We start from the raw sequence: 18,052 nt of genomic DNA on the forward strand, positions 1-18,052 counted from the left end.
ATATAAGGCTATAAATTCCTCTCTGAGCACTGATGTATTTTTCTTTATCATTAGTTCAAAATATTTCTGAATTTCCTTTATTTTTCTCTTAATCCATGAGTTATATGTAAGTGTATTGTTTAATTTCCAAGCAATTGAGAATTATCTGTATTCATTCATTCATTCTCTTGTTAACAATTTCTAGCTCAATTCCACTAAAGACAGAATATGTAATCTAAATTTTTTGTCTTTTAACATTTGTTAAGGTTTGTTTTATGATCTAGCATATAATTTTCATAAATTTTTAGTAAGTATTCCATATGCTAAAAAAGAATTAAATTCTCTATTTGTTGGGTGCAAGATTCCATAAATGTCAATTAGATAGACACTTTGAATTGTATTTCTCAGATCTCTATTCTTTCTGATGTTTTTCTGTTTTTCCTGCTAGTCCTTGTAGGAGATATATTCAAATCTCCATGATTGGGAGATTTATTTGAATGTGAGTTTTTCTGTTTCTCAATTTAATTCACCAAAATCTGTTCAATATGTTTTAAAAGAATTACTGGTGAATGATGATTTTGAACTTTGAAATACTCCCTGTAGGCTAAATTCTTTATCATTGTGAAAGGTATCTCTTTATTTCTAGTATTGTTTTCTTTTTGCTTGAACATCTACTATGTTTTATATTACTAAATATGCACATATCAGTTTTTCTTTGGTTAGTGTTTATATACTTCTACTTCTATCCTTTTACTTTCAACATTTCTGTATTTTATATGTAAGGTTGGTATATTGTAAGCAACATATAATTAAGTTTTGCTTTTTAATCTAGTCTGAAAATGTTGGTCTTTTTCTTGAAAAATTTATTCCATTTAATTTAATGTAATTACTGACATAGTTAAGTTTATATCTGTCATTTCACTGTTTTTTACAAAATTTGACCCACTGGCTGTAGACTCACTTTATCTTTCATTACTTTCCTTGGGCTAATGAAACTTTTATAATTATTTTATTTTCCCTTTGGTCAGTAAATATTTTTCAATCATTCCTTAGTTCTTACTTAGAGATTACAACATGTATTTTTTTTTTTTTTTTTTTTTTTTTTTTTTTTGCTGTACGCGGGCCTCCCTCTGCTGTGGCCTCTCCCATTGCGGAGCACAGGCTCCGGACATGCAGGCTCAGTGGCCATGGCTTACGGGCCCAGCCGCTCCACGGCATGTGAGATCCTCCTGGACCGGGGCACGAACCCGTGTCCCCTGCATCGGCAGGCGGACTCTCGACCACTGTGCCTCCAGGGAAGCCCTACAACATGTATCTTTGATATATTCTTTAAAAATATTTTTAGAATATTACAATATTTTTACAATCTCTGTAATGATAGAACCTTAGAACATATTAACTCCATTTACCTTCCTGTTTCTTTTTTTTTTTAAACCATGTGGGTTTTTTCCAGTTTTGTTGAGATATAATTGACATACAGCACTGTATAAGTTTAAGGTATATAACATGACATGACTTACATACATCCTGAAATGATGACCACAATCCGTTTTCTCATATAGATTCAACATTAAAGAAATAGAAAGAAAAAGATATTTTTTTCCTTGAGGTAAGAACTCACTCTTTTAATAACTTTCATTTATAACACACAGCAGTGTTAATTATCTTTATCATGTTGTACATTACATCTCTAGTACTTATTTATCTTATAACTGGAAGTTTGTACGTTTTGACCACCTTCATCTAATTCCCACGCCCCTGCAGCAGCAGCTGGTAGCCACAAATCTAACCTCTTTTTCCATTAGCTTGCTTGCTTGTCTGTTTGTTCTTGACATATGACTGACCTACAACACTATGTTAGTTTCTGGTACACAACATAGTGATTTGATATTCCTATAGATTTCAAAATGATCACCATGGGTCTTCCCTGGTGGTGCAGTGGTTGAGAGTCCGCCTGCTGATGCAGGGGACACGGGTTCCTGCCCCGGTCCGGGAGGATCCCACATGCTGCAGAGCAGCTGGGCCCGTGAGCCATGGCCGCTGAACCTGCGCGTCCGGAGCCTGTGCTCCGCAATGGGAGAAGCCACAACAGTGAGAGGCCCGCGTACCGCAAAAAAAAAAAAAAGATCACCATGATAAATCTCAACCACTGCACCAGCAGGGAAGCCCTGCCCGTTTTTAAATTGGGTTGTTTGTTTTGGTTTGCTTTGTTTTTGATGTTGAGTTGTATGAGTTCTTTGTATATCTTGTGATTATTAAATATTGGACATTGTGTACAAAGAAATGTAGATTCTCAAACTCTAGTCCACATAAAGAATCAGGAAATGTCCCCAAGAGAACATCAGCTCTATACTCCCCGCTTGCCTTCAGAGGTCTTCCCCACTCTGTAGCTTAATCCCTCTAGTCCTCATTACCTCCACAGTGTGTGGTGACTTTACAGATGATTGCTGTGTATTATCTGGCTTTTCAAGTTGTTTCTAATGGGGGAGTTGTTCTCCTGCCAAATTCTACATCCTAGCCAGAAGTAAATGTTCTGTTATACCATTTTATTCTGACAGTAAATTGAGAGAAAGATACTGTTGTTCTTTACATTTATGGCTGAGAACATATCCTCAGAGAAATCAAACGACTTACTGAAGGACACACTGTTAACTTGATCAAGGTTATCAGAAGGATGGACAAGTCTCAGTTCCAGCCCAGATCAATGATACTTCAGAATCTGGGTTCTCAAGCACTTGGGTGTATTTCTTTAGTATTTCATTCTTGATATAGAATTCTAATTAGAAATAAAGTAGGTCCCTCATAACCAAACCAAGCCTTTGTGGGTCCTGGCATTAAGAAATAGAAGAAAGGGCTTCCCTGATGGCGCAGTGGTTGAGGGTCCGCCTGCCGATGCAGGGGATGCGAGTTTGTGCCCCGGTCCGGGAGGATCCCGCATGTCGCGAAGCGGCTGGGCCCGTGAGCCATGGCCGCTGGGCCTGCGCGTCCAGAGCCTGTGCTCCGCGGCGGGAGAGGCCACAGCGATGAGAGGCCCGCATACCGCAAAAAAAAAAAAAAAAAAAAAGAAAAGAAATAGAAGAGAATAAAATACTGTATCTGTGGTAAGAATCCATCTGAAGACTAGTTATGCTTGGTGTTCACAATCCTAAACATAAGGATATACAGTGTGTTCTTTGCTGACAAAGAATCTTGTGTTGATTTCCACATTTCCCCAGAATTCAGAGATGAATACGATTTTTTATGCCTCTTCTCATCCCACATAGAAATGGGCTTTTTTAATCTAACATAATTGAAATTCTTTAGGAGGAGAAGGTTTATAGAATTTAATGCCATTGTAAGGAGTTTGAAATAGCGTTACTTAGATCAATCCATGGCAGCATATTTTCAGTCTTTGAATGGAAAAAATATATTCATGTTATAACCTTTCATTGTCAAGATTTAGAGATCGTATAATTTAAAGGGTGTTGCATGTCTCTTGTAGTGGCAATGTAGGGGCAATGAAAGCCCCCTGAAGTTATTTTCTGAATGCAAGAATACAAATTTAAGACTATGTATGGGAAGACATTTTTCCATAGCTAAAGTAAAAACATAGCACCTAAAATTAATACAAATATGCTATCACAAAACTCATGTACATTGTCATATTCTTTGCTATTAATATGTGCTGCTATGCACTCTCTATACTATGTAAACATGTAAAATAAGACTTTGGAAACCAATATATGCATTAAATGGAGAGTCTGAAAAATTGGGAGCTTCCTGTGTTCTAATGGCAGAAATTCCAAGAGCAGCATCTTTTTGCCCACTTTACCTCTCTCCTCACTGTTATCTGAAATTCTTTTGACAAGCATAAATTCTTTCATTTTACCTTTTTTTTTTTTGGAAAATGTGCATTTAAAGGAACGTGCCACCTCGCCCAGTGTATTTGCATCTAAGTTGTAAGTGGGTGATGGCAAGTGGGAAGCAGAGACATTGGGCTGGCCAAAAAGTTCGTTGGGGTTTTTCCATAAGATGGTATGGAAAAACCGGAATGAATTTTTTGGCCAACCCAGTACATCCAGTTATTCAGAAATATACCCAGTGTCCCAAGTTGCTTTCTTATCTCAGACATGTGTCTTCTTTCTGTGTTTGCGTCTGTTGGGAAAGCGAGGAGGATGTGGAGTCCTCGACCCATTGCTTTAGTTATAAGAGACTGAATTACTCCTGTTACAAAAAAACAATAAATCCAGTGTACTTCCTTTTTCTGAATTGAGAGGTCAATTAGAAAATAATAACTTCTTTCAGATGAATTTAGTATTAAACATTGTATTAATTTTAATTGTATTGAGAACATTGTATTAATCAAGGACAAAATTTATCGAGGAGAAAAAGATCAAGTGAGATTACCAAGAAAAATTATTAACTAATAGATACTATACAAAGAAATGCTCATATGGTTATGAGTCAGAAATGTCCCTGGGTCTAGTTGAAGTTTTGCCAGGAGACAGAAATCAGGACCTGAATGGCAGGGAAGGTGCTTTACGATAAGAATCTAAGGACAGCACCAAGGATTTACCTAAAAGAAACAGTTTGCAGAAAGTGACTATCCAAATTTTTTTAATCTAAAAATAGAACATTTTCTCTTTTTACAAAGTTATTTTAAAATTCCAGTTTCACACTTTTGGAGACTGCAGCCTTAACCACTCATGGTGCTAGTGTTTGAATTACTTAATATTCTCTTAGCATTTGCCTCGGGTTTGTTTCAGATCCCCCTATAAACTTTATGGTGGTAGCTCTCTGATCATGATAATAGTTTTCATATCCTTCATTTTACCTTCAAGTATCCAGTTAGATCTAGTCTTGCTTCACTCTTTTTGTTATAGGGAGATGCTTTAGAAAATATTCTAATAATGTGTACAACCAGAAATACAATTATACAGTAGCCTAAATATCTTAACTTCGCTTAATAGGGCTAAAACCCTAGGGCTACCCATTCTGTCATACTTTTAAGTCAAAAAAACATTGTGTACAAATTCAACAAATATTTGCATTTTAGAACCTATTTGTGGAAATACAGAATAATAATGTGACACTGAATGTACACCATCAAACAGATCTAGAATCTCGGGTAATGTGTACATAAGTAGCATATGACAAATTTTACTATAAGTGCTAGAAGAAAGATTACAGAAGTTCAATGGAGTGTGAGATTTAATCTTTTTGGAAATGAGGGAGAAGGAATCTATGGGAAGCTAATATTTGATTTGGGTCTTGAAGTATCTGCAAAATATTGGGAAGTGGATATGTTGGGGAACGTAACCCAGCTGAACATCAGAAGAGTATGTGGGAATAGGAATACACGAGGCATGCCATATTAACAGAAAAAGTCCAGTACGTACATAGATGTGTTTAAAACGGTAATCAATGTTAGTTTTTGCAGAAAATTCCAAATCTCAGTGGCCTAACAAACTAAAATTTATTTCTTGTTCACATCACAGTTCCATGAGTTGTTTTGCAGGCAGCATTACACATGACGACCCAGGAAACCTGGGTCCTTCAGTTCTGATATGACATCCTTTTCTAATGTCTCTGCAAAGAGTTCAGCTGGCCCACAGTCAGAGATTAAAATTAAAAATTATCATTCATAAGGTCTTAGAGAGCAGGCCCGGATGCACTGTATATCATTTCTGACCATATTCCGTCGACCAGGACTTAACACACGGTACCATCTAGAAGCCAGGAGGTTAGGGAAATGACATCTTCCTGTGTGTGCAAGAGTAAAAGCAAATGTTGTGTTGAACACATAGCATTATCTCTGCCACAAGGAATACTGGCTGATAGAGCTAGAAAAGGAGGATGGATTGAAATCATGGAAGGCCCTGAATGCCAAGTCTGAATTTCTGCTATTTCTGTTTCTGCTGCACTACATAGGTTCTACCCATCACACAACATTGTTGACTTAAATCATTATGTAATGATTTCAAGGTTGCTAGAAAATTTTTCATGTAACAACTAAGTCTAAGAAAGAATAATATGTGAAACGTATGAGTATGTGAGGCTATTATCTCTTCTTTTAGAAATCCAAATCAGCAAATGCAGGTATTTTAAAGTGATTATCACTCAGTAATGATTCTTTTCATGACAGTTTAACTTACACTGATTCCTCTCTTCCTTCTCTGCATCCTAACATAAATTTCTAACATTTACATAGTTCTAATACACAGGTGAATTTCCATGTCTTATCACTGTCATGATATTAAATATTCTTTGAAAATAAAGCCCTTTATAACCAATCATTTTATTCTTGTCCAAATTTATGCCCAGTTCTTTGAAGACAGCAGACCCTCAATAAGCTCACGAATAAATGACTTCATAAGGAGGGATCTACCATATTAGAACCTTCTATCTCTATATTAACAGAATTTTGTACTGCCTTTATGACAATTATGGAAAGAGAGGAAAGGATGCCAAATTTGTTTAAGCTGCAAACACTTAAGGAGCACTTCATATGTGTCAGGTATTAATGTGACTTGGGAAATAAAAATTTAATGGCAGAAAATTGAAAATAAAGCAAGGAATGATGAAACCATATGAAAAGATGTCTATTGATATTTCAGGCCAATGTTATAGCCCAAGAAGTTCCAAATATTCATTTTTTTTCCCCAAGCTTTCCCTAGATTCTATAGATTCCTCTGTCCAAAATGTATTAACTGATTTTTTTTTAAGGCACTGTCACTGGGGAAGGAATTGGATGTGTCTTATTACTTCCAGTGAGGAGGAGTCCTCCATGACTTAGAGGTTTTGGCTTTGCCTCTGCTGATAATAATGTATGGATATTGTAACAAGAACAAGAAATTAAAAAGAAATTGGTGGTATAGACTTGTCTTCCCTTGCATGTTTCAAAACTTTGATTAAAAATCAGGGTCTGTTTTTTGTTTTCTATTTCACCCTTTGATGTTCACTTTAGCCTTTTTTTTTTTTTTTTTTTTTTGGATAGAAGCCATTTCTGAGAGAAATGCTTAGTTTGGTAGCTTAAATAACATTCAAGTTCATGATTGCTGACTCTGCTGCAATTTAAATAACTTTAGGGGTGTTACTTTTCCTGATTTCTATTGATATTGTGATCTACTGGTGATTCATGATTCTGATAGTGCTATAAAGTCAGGTAGACACATACTTTGTCAAGATCATTACTATATATGTTTTATCATTACTATGATATTGAAGAAAAGATATGACAGCAGATAAGGTCTCTAAGAACAAAATGAAAGATTTGGCTTATAAAAAAGATTATATCTTTTGAGAAGATAGATATCTGATGAATTTTTACTGATCTGAGAGTTCTATAATGAGAAATTTAAAGGACATACTAAAATTTGAGATGCACATGGTAGGTGTGCATCTAAAAAAGAGCACAAATCTAAAAGAATACTCTTAGGTAAGTTAGAGGCTAGACTGAACATTGGAGAAGGGTGAAAGAAAGGATTATGTAGGTGAAGATCCCCAAATGATTGAATATCACCTTCTGTTGATTCCAAACTGGAGCTTAAACTCAATGTCAGTATGACCCTTTCATATCCCTTATTTAAAGATTACCTAATTAATTATCAATTTCTTTCAACCTCAAAAATATTTATTTTTTTCCTTTTTAATGATCCTGCTGTCACAGTCATATTTCAGACTCCTGTCAGCGTCACCTGATGTACTACAGTAACGCAGATTTGTCAAAACTGACCTGATTAGCCTTATGGCTTCAGAACCAGCCCTGTTATTATTTCCAAATGCATCTCTCTCTTTTTTCTTTTTTACCAGCTAAAATTTATTGAGTTTTTATGCCAAGATTGTGCAAAGTGCTTTGGCATACATTACAGATGTTATTTCAGTTGGTTCTTATAATAATTATATAAGATAGGTGATGTTATCTTCATTCTACAGATGAGAAAACTGAAAGTTGGGGAACTTATGTGACTTGTCTAAGATCACACTGTTAGTAAGTGGCAGTGGGGATTTCTCCTCAAGCCTGTCTCCAAAGCCAGGGTACTTAAGCAATGTTCTATACTGTCCAGCAGGAGAAGGTAGGAGTCTCTGCAAACATTTTCATATTTATTAATTTGGGGATTCTTTAGCATTCAGGAACTATCTTTTGAATGTTAAAAGTTTATTGCAATAAGAATTGTTTACTTTATCCTTGAATTATTTCCAACCCCAAATCCTCAACCAGATTCTTCCCTCTGAAATTCAATCCACTGTATCATTTCCTCCACTTACAAACATTAGTGCTCGTTCTCGTTCTCTTCCTATTTATTCCTCCTCTTACCCTTCCCATTTATCTATTTCTCTTCTTGAAAATTCACTCCTAAAGCTAACAAGGTGAGGATGCCTGGCGGGCAGAGGTGCCCTGAAGATGTGTGGGTGGGAAGCAGGATCCGTGTGGCCCCGAGGTGGGTGTTGGAGAGTGAGCAGGTGAGGGCTTGTTGGCAGTATGGGGCAGCCCAGCCACAGGATGTGAGAGCCCAGCGTTAAGAATAAGTCATTTACGTGTAAGGTGTGCAGAGGCAGACCAGGGGTGAGAGGTGCCAGCCAGTCTGCATGGGTCTAGGACCAGGAAGGGGATCCTGTTTCCCAATGTCAGAGCAAGGTGAGGAAAGTGACCTGGGGAAAGGCTGCCCACCACAGAGATTTGAAGCCCAGGAAGAGTGATCGGGGCTTTCTTCTCAGGGACCGGCCTGGCCCAGTGTTTCTGAGCCCAGGGCCGGGTGAGACGGCTTTGTGCTCGTGGGTGGTGGTGGTCCATGCAGGGCGCTGGAGCCAGAGTAGGCTAAAAGAGGGTACTGGTGGGGTTAGTGGGGACAACTTGATGGCAAAAAGAGACTGGTACCTATAGGAAGATTAATCCAATAAGTAAATAAGGATAATGAGAGTCATATTCATCAGTGCCAGAGAAGAGAATTACAAATAAAGAGGAAAAGAGAGAAAAAGAACAAAAACAACAAAAAAAAGGAATGAGCCCTGTGATGGTAATTTGGAATTGGAGATGTTGGTGTGATCTCAAGATATATGGGTAGGTCCAGAGTAGAGATGTAAATGTGTGAAAGTATTATGTGTGTGCATGTATGCATATACATACACAGATATATTTACGCATGTGTTTTCTAACTCTGTCCACTAAAAGGGTCTGGGAGCAGCAATACCTGAATAACTACTAGCAGACCTAGTGCTTGGATCTTGGGTAATAGATATTATTTTCCCCTGAAGGAACGAGGTTGATTCCAGGTATGGGTAAGAGAAATTGTAAGATAATCTCAGAATATCTTGTTTCTAAAACTAAAGAGGTGCATGCTCAAAGAATGTCAGGAACAGGTAAAAGGACACAAGGGCCAGCTTGTAGGAGCTCCCTTTGGTCAAATCTAGAACCACTTGAGCATCTAAATAAATAAGAAGAAATTATAACCAACAGAATAAAACAGCATTAAATAGTATTCCTGGAACATACTAAAATTTGATAAGGAATGGGAGATATACATGTCTATAAATAATACCTTACTACAAAATATTAATTACATAGTGATGAAAAAGCAACTTTACAGTAGAAAAGATGCCACCTACATGAAGAGATCAAGTTTGGCAGTTTGGAGACATATAAAAAAATCAGGTGTGCCACATTATAAAATGGAATGAGAAAACCATATAACTTAAGTAAAATTCCCACCAAAGATGCATAACCTGACTATAGTCACACTGAACTATCAGGGAGAACCTAGCTGAGAAACATTCTATACAATAACTGGCCCATGCTCCTCAGAAGTCAAGGAAATGAAGGGAAGACTAAGGAACTCTTCCAGATTGAAGGCATCTAAAAGGAAATGACAACTAAATGCAGCACGTACTCCTGGCCATGGCCTGTTTGCTGTAAAGGAAAAAATTGGATGGGTTCTGAGGATTAGATGGTAGTATTGTATTGATTGTTACTTTCCTGATTTTTCTGGTTGTATTTTCAGGAGAACGTCCTTGCTTGTAGGAAATACAACCAGAGTATTTAGAAATGAAACACCACCACCAACTGAGATGGTTTTCAGTGTCTCTAAAGCATGTGTTAGGCACATATACTGACCCAATTTACTTTTTAAAACTTACTTCAAAAACACACATCCTGCTTTCCAACCCATATTACATATCTTATAATACAACTTTTGTTTTGCACGTGCAGTTTTACTTGATTTTCTTCAACTTTTCTACTTGGAAAACGTTTTCTCAGTAAATATTTGCAATTAAAATTAAGTATTAAATATTAAAATATTCGCAAATGATATAACTGTTAATGGCTTAATACCAAACATACATAAACAACTCATACAACTCAACATCAAAAAAACAAATAACCCAATTAAAAAAAATAGGCAGAAGAACTGAATAGACATATTTCCAAGGAGGAATGCAGATGGCCAACAGGCATATCAAAAGATACTCAGCATCACTAATCATCAGGGAAAGGCAAACCAAAACCACAATGAGATTCCACCTCACACCTGTCAGAATGGCTATTATCAAAAAGAATGCAAATAACAAATGTTGGCAAGGATGTGGAGAAAAGGGAACAACGGTGTGCAAGAGTGCACTGTTGGTGGGAACATAAATTGGTGCAGCCACGGTAGAAAACAGTAAGGAGGTTTCTCAAAAAACTAAAAATAGAGCTACCATATGACCCAGCAATTCCACTCCTGGGCATATATCTGAAAAAAACAAAAATATCAATTCAAAAAGATACATGCACCCCAGTGATCATAGCAGCATTATTTACAATTGCCAAGATATGGAAGCCACCTAAGTGTCCATCAACAGATGAGTGGATAAAGAAGATGTGGTATATAAAGCAATGGAGTACTACTAAGGCATAAGAAAGAAGGAAATTTTACCATTTTTAGCAACATGGGTGGACTTGGAGGGTGTTATGCTAAGTGCAATAAGTCAGACAGAGAAAGACAAATACTGTATGATATCACTTATATATGGAAGCTAAAAAAAAATACAACAAACTAGTGAACATAACAAAAAAAAGCAGACTCACAGATATATAGGACAAACTAGTGGTTACCACTGGGGAGAGGGAAGGGAAGAGGGGCAATATTGGGATAGGGGAGTAAGAGGTAAAAACTATTAGGTATCAAATAAGCTACAAGGATATATTGTACAACATGGAGAATATAGCCAATATTTTATAATAACTGTAAATGGAGTATAATCTTAACAAATTTTGAATCACTGTATTATACTGTGATTCAAACACTATACTGTAACATATAATATTGTACATCAATTATATTTCAATTTAAAAAAAATTTTTAAAAAAGATTCAACTCAGTCGTACCCTACTGTATTAAAACTTGTATCACTCAACCAGGTACCTTACATTGCTCTCTCCTTATTATAGACCTTGCAGTCTTTTTAAAATAGTAGTTAACCCTGCTATTGCATTGTAATAATTTGTTTGACTCTTTTTTTTGTCCTCCAGAACATAAGGGGTTCTTTAATTGACCTATTGTTAAATTTTGAGTGCTTACTGCCTGTAATATCTGACATGCAGTGTGTTCTCAAATATGTTTTGAATAAATGAATGAAAATTCCATGTCAACCTGAAGTGTTTTGTATGCCACAGCTATCAGCCCTCAATCTGTGACAGCAATATTTTAATTAGACGAGAGTGTATATATACAGCTGAACAAAATGTGGATGTCAGCAAGCTTTTTAACATAGATGATCCCTCATAATGTATTTTAATACTTTCTGCTCGAAGATCATAAGAAAATCCACTGCTTTGTCTCCTGACCTGCTGCCAACAGCTGTCATCTCCTAGACTGTCCCTCAGAGTCCTTTTCAGAACCACAAATAAATCGAGAACTCTCAGAGTCCCCTTCCCAGACACCCTGAGGTTGCAGAGACCAGTGGTTCTCAAACTTGAGCATGCATTACAGTCACCTGGAGGGCTTGTTACAACACAGATTGCTGGGTCCTAACCCCAGAGTTTCTGCTTCAGTCAGTCTGGGCTGGGACCCACTAATTTTCATTTCTAGCATTTCACAGTTGATACAGTACCGCTGTCCTGGTGACCACCCTTTGAGAACCACTGCTGTAGGTTTTTTCCTACAAACTTGAGGTCAGCCAGTTCTGACCATGACTCATATCATTAATCCTCTGAGTCAACATGAAAAAGGAAAACCCACCCCCCATGACTTGCAGGTCAATCATAACTTCCCAGGCAATCATTTTCACTGGGTCAGCAGACTTGATATACCCTACACAAAATCTCCACTCCTCCATCATCCCCAGATTGTTCCACCAAATCTTGATTTAATCCCATAACAGACTTCCAACAACCTGAACCCTATACTCTCATCACTGCCTCCTCAGCCTAGTGAGATCACTACGTTCTGGTGGGGCTCCGCCATCCTCTGCTGTAGTCAGGAAAGCACCCCAGTTACAAAGCCAGGTCAGATACAAAACTTATCTCAGATGTTTTCCTTCTCCTCAGAATCACAGTCTTGCTCTGCCGGAAAATAGTTACTTCATATATTTTTTGCCAGACTGAGAGAAAGCCTAGTACCAGTTATTCTATCAAGTATGCTTGCAGAAATCTGACATTAGGTTTTAATTCTTTGTTTGCTCTGTTACTGCTGGTGTATATTTTTACAAGTTTATTATATCTTTCTGTGTGTGTAATTTTATCAGTTTGAAAAATGGAGACTTTGTACTCTGGGTTGTCTCTGCCATCTTCCATGTGAAGTTTCCAATTTTTATTTTGATTATTTATTTTAAGGAACGGTTGACAGTATTATATCTACAGTATTCTTTTCCATGCATTTATAGAAAAAGGAATCCAATAGGTATAAAATGTGATTTCCAATTTATTTTGCTAAAAAGTCTATAGATAATTTCCCTCTGTATTTTCTTTTCAAGTTTTAATGATGTATAAAAGTGTGAGAGACCTGCCTAATTTTGTTTCTTTGGGTGTAAACTGTTTTTACTACTTAGCTATTGATAGCATTCTTTCTTTGCCTCTTTAAATATTTTTGTAATTATATCGGGTTCATATTAGTTTATTGATTTTTTTGGCAGATGATAAATCCTATCAATTTTTATACACAAATCTTTCTTTGACAATTTTTATACACAAACAGGTAATATTAAATCCATTAGTTCTTTGACTATTGCATCTTCTCAAATGTTTTTTTCCTTATATCAAACAAATACAAAATCTTTATAGTTTGGTTCTGCATGTTTTACCTTTCATAACCATTATTTCTCTACCATTGCTTTTCTGTACATTCTGATTCAGTTTTTTGATGAATCAGTCTTGTTAATAACTATGTTTCATATAAATCTTTATGATACTATTGACATTTTAATTTACTTACAAATTTCAGCATACCTTTCCAGCTCCTTCTTTATTTCAACCTGATGACTTCTCCTGTCTATCTTTTACCTATAGCTGGCTGTGTAGTTTTGAACAGAAGGGAACTTTACCATATATGAGGAAATAAAAATTATAAAGGCAAGTTAGAAATTAAGAGAATTAGGGACTTCCCTGGTGGCACAGTAGTGGTTAAGAATCTGCCTGCTAATGCAGGGGACACGGGTTCCATCCCTGGTCCAGGAAGATCCCACATGCTGCGGAACAGTTAAGCCCGTGTGCCACAACTACTGAGCCTATGTTCTAGAGCCTACGAGCCACAACTACTGAAGGCCATGCGCCTAGAGACCGTGCTCCTCAAAAAGAGAAACCACTGCAATGAGAAGCTCATGCACCGCAACAAAGAGTAGCCCCCGCTCGCTGCAACTAGAGAAAGCCCACACACAACAGCGAAGACCCAATGCAGCCAAAGGGGGGAAAAAATTAAGTGAATTAATATGAAAAGGTCAGTAAAAATATACAGGTCTGTAAATCCTTAAAATCAATAGACACAATAAATAGAAAAACCTGAGTATGTTTGTCATTACAAAAAGTAGAGAGTTAATGTTTAACTAAATGGAAGAAAAGTTCCAACTGAGATTGTTCAAAGCATGATTCAATGTTTGTGCCTTGACGTTTGGACTTCCTTACATTTTAAACATTGCTATAACCAATAAATAATTACGGTCAGGCTAATAAAAAAGGAAAATATAAAGCAAACAGTTTGTGGGCACTGTGATTGCTTTTTTGCTCTGTCCACTTGGGTAGGCTGCAGTACCCAGTTATTCAAGAAAGTGCTAACGTAGGTGTTGCTGTAGATATGATTAAAATCTCTAATCAATTGATTTTAAGTAAGTAAGATTATCCTGGATACTATGTGGGGCCTGATTCAATCAGTTAAAGGGCCTTCAAAGCAAGGCTAAAGCTTTCTCAAGAAGAAGAAATGCAGCCTGTAGACAGCAGTTTCTACCCATGCCTGTGAGTTCAAACCTGCCCATGCTATTCCCTTAATTCTTTCCTCATGGCCTAGCCTACAGATTTCAGATGCTCACAATTGTTGTGTAAGCAAATTTCTTGCAATGAGTATTTTTGGGTGTGTCTGTCTCCCTCCCTCATAAATATGTGTGTGTATTGTATTATATGTGTGTGTGTGCATGTGTATAGATACATATTTAGAGATATAGATAAACAGACGGACCAATAGATAGAAACATAGATACATAAATACATAGATATAAAGACAGACAGATCAGTCAGGGTTCAACCAGAGAGGGGGAATATATATTCAGGACTGTGACTGATTGATCCATCTTGAGGGAAGTTCTTGGGAAGAGGTATTTTTGGTTTGGTGTTAGTTTTTAGGGAAAGTGGGCATGGTTGTCCTGCAGATAGCAGCTAAGGTTATGAAGAGAAAAATTGGGGTTAGTAATACAAGGTTTAAATTACATCTGCATTCTCTAGAGCTTCTTGGGGACTTCATGCATTGTTTTTCTACCTGACTTTGGTGGAGTCAGTGTAAATAATATAGCAGTTGATGGATCTACACACTGATCTCAACTCTTCTGCCTGGTGCTACATGTAAAGATGCTTTATGGGAAAAGAGTTGGTGAAAATACAACACACTACTGCTTATTTTAAATGGTAACGCATCACAAAATAACTTGCATCTGACTATAGAAAAAAATTCCATTTTTGATGTAACAAACAATAAGGAAAATGACAGTCACTTGATAGATTTTCCCACTGAACCATCTGTGAAACTATTTGACCCATTGATAATAGTCTATTAGGTTCATTAACCTAAAATTTCATTCATGAGGCATAGTGGAATAAGCTCTAAAATTGTATGTTAATTATTGAAATATGAGTTTCTATAAGCTCATTAATTTTCAAAAGTTATTTAGAAACCCTCAGGGATTCCATTAAGCCCACGCATACCATAGCCATCTTCTTTGGGCAGGGAGCAGAGACAGAAGATCACTTCTATTTTTATAACTTGGAGGTTTGGGGTCTGCCTTGAATGTGAAGTCCAAATATGATGTTTATTTCCAGTACAAACTAGTTAGAAAAACTCTGTGCCACATTATTGTCATCTGCAAAAAGGCAGGCAATATTTCTAGATTTGAGTGCTGATGGATTAAATGCAGTAGAGGCAAAGCTTTAAAAGTTGTGAAATTTATCCATTGTGTTATTTTATTCAACTTCTGCAAGCTTTCATTGGCAAATGAAAAGTCTTTCCTTTTGGTTCTAAAATTATATTCATCTATGTAGATTTTTATCATGTGGAAAATCTATCAGAGTTTTTCCTGTGTTTTTTGTTTTCTAATGATCCAGTGGATGTTTGAAACACACACACACATATATATATAATATATATATAATATATATATAATATATATATATATAAAATCTCCGAAGTTATAGCAATACACCCCACTATATCTTTAGGCTTGTCCAGTAAAGCTCCTGAGAGCAGATTGAAAGGCTGAAAGAGAAATTACCATAATATACCATAACACTGATTTTGAGAAGTCTCAGAAAGGTAAATTAGTGCCGTAATTACAGTAAATTGTTTCGTGGCCTCTGTAAACCAGAAAGAAACCCATTTCTCAGTTGTCATCAAGGTCCTCATAAATACTTTTGGGTGATATTCTAGAAGATGAAAAAATATGCCATTCCCCCTTGAGAATGAACTTCATAGGTCAACATAGGGATTTGCTTGATCTGTATAATAGAAAATGTGCAAACTTGCTTTCCTTTTAAAGCTATTTCTTTAAGGCAGCAGATATATATCCATCGGAATAGCTAGGCATGTTTTATTAAGGAACCTTAATTAAGGAGTCAAAATCTCAGTGGCTTAACACAGTGAAGGTATATTTCTTTCTCCTCCTCTACTATCTTATGCCTGGTCTCCAGGACTGAGAGCCTCCATCTGGTCTCTCTGTCATTCCTCCATGTTAACACGGGAGTGTACAATCTCTGACCCAGGAGAAGAGGGAATTGGAGAATTATTCATCAGTGCCCTCATTTCATTGTGGAAACAAGTCACATGGTCACTGCACCTCACAGGATCAGGGAAGCACAATCTTGTGTGTCCCCAAGGAACAAAACCAGCCAACCTGCTGAGTAGCACTGAGAACTACCATGGCAATTACTGCAGTCTAACCAGTTTTGCATCTTCAGTGTCATCACAGACCAGTAGAGTAGGCAACATAGTATTAGAGAAACCTGTTATTTGTGTAATATTTAACACTTTATCTCTAGGTGTGATTTCAATTGAAGTGATGCTTTGTTTCATCTAGCAATGACTTCTGAACAAAATTACTATTTATCTTTTATTCTGGAGGTCTTATGAATGAAATTTTTAAATTTTATTAAGCTCAGTTGAGTGATTCTAAGTATAATTCTTACCGTTTTTTTCACACTTTGAATTTTGTTCAATTCCAATTCAAATTAGCAGATCACATTTATGCAATGGAACACAGAGAGAAAGTTCACTGGACATTTGTCTATTGATACTATTAGGACAAATTCCTATAATCTTTTTTTTCAGTCTCCACTGACATTAAACATCAAAAATTACCAAAGCATATTCTAATTTTTGGATATTCTATTCTTTGGACAGTGACAGAAGAAAAATAAATCTCAAACTTTACAAAAATGTTGCCAAAACTTTTACGGGTCAACTCAATTAACAGGAATCTACTTTAGATAAGTGCTTCTTATATGGAGGATACATATTTTATTACTAAATATATTATAATCATGTAGAAAGCAGAAGAAAGTAAATCACAGGCTTATTCATAACAGTGTGTACTTTTGCAATGCTAATAAAATTATTTCCTCCTGAATGTTTAACCGTGTAGTTTATACATCATAGACTTTGAAAATAAATATGAAATCTGAGATGTACATTTGTTTATAAGAGGCATAACATCAAATCCTCTGTAGAATGAGTGTGATCCCTCTTTCCCACAAAATCAAATGTATACGCTTTGGTTTGAGTGTCGGTATGTGTAGAAGGAAGGCTTTGAGGGTAGTGAAGAATTGCATCTACCTACCTCAGAAAATTGAAACTAAGAGATGATGCCTTGATTTACTAAGAATTCATGGGTAGGTAAGGCTAGTTGGTGTACCCTTTGGAAAACGCTGACTCTGAGGATACAGTTACTAGTTTCAAACTCAGGAAAAGCCACTATGTTTGATGGTTAATATTCTTTAATTTTTATCCTGTGAAAGAAACCAATATTTCTAGAATGTCAGAGAGAAAACTTGAGCAACTACCTATATTTGCCAAGTATCTTTCAATATATTAAAAATAATTATAGGGCTTCCCTGGTGGCGCAGTGGTTGAGAATCCGCCTCCTAATGCAGGGGACACGGGTTCGAGCCCTGGTCTGGGAGGATCCCACGTGCCGCGGAGCAAGTAGGCCCGTGAGCCACAGCTACTGAGCCTGCACGTCTAGAGCCTGTACTCCGCAACAAGAGAGGCCGCGATAGTGAGAGGCCCGCGCACCGCGATGAAGAGTGGCCCCCGCTTGCCGCAACTAGAGAAAGCCCTCGCACAGAAACGAAGACCCAACACAGCAAAAATAAATTAATTAATTAATAAAAACTCCTACCCCCAACATCTTAAAAAATAATAATAAT

At 36.7% G+C, this 18,052-nt stretch overlaps 1 protein-coding gene across 8 annotated transcripts in view; it reads left to right on the forward strand.

The window, feature by feature from the left end:
• CELF2 (CUGBP Elav-like family member 2) overlaps window positions 1-18,052 on the forward strand; it is a 1,226,917-nt gene that overhangs the window by 163,350 nt on the left and 1,045,515 nt on the right. For 4 of the 8 annotated variants that reach the window (XM_079914887.1, XM_079914892.1, XM_079914890.1 and 1 more), the window contains one exon: window positions 1,542-1,588. The exons of the other annotated variants lie outside the window; for them this stretch is intronic. The gene's annotated coding sequence lies outside the window, so the exon portion shown is untranslated. The remainder of the gene's footprint in view (window positions 1-1,541; window positions 1,589-18,052) is intronic. 8 annotated transcript variants of the gene reach the window in all.

This window comes from Stenella coeruleoalba (genome assembly GCF_951394435.1).
Source record: "Stenella coeruleoalba genome assembly, chromosome: 2".
In the NCBI taxonomy this organism is placed as follows: domain Eukaryota; kingdom Metazoa; phylum Chordata; class Mammalia; order Artiodactyla; family Delphinidae; genus Stenella; species Stenella coeruleoalba.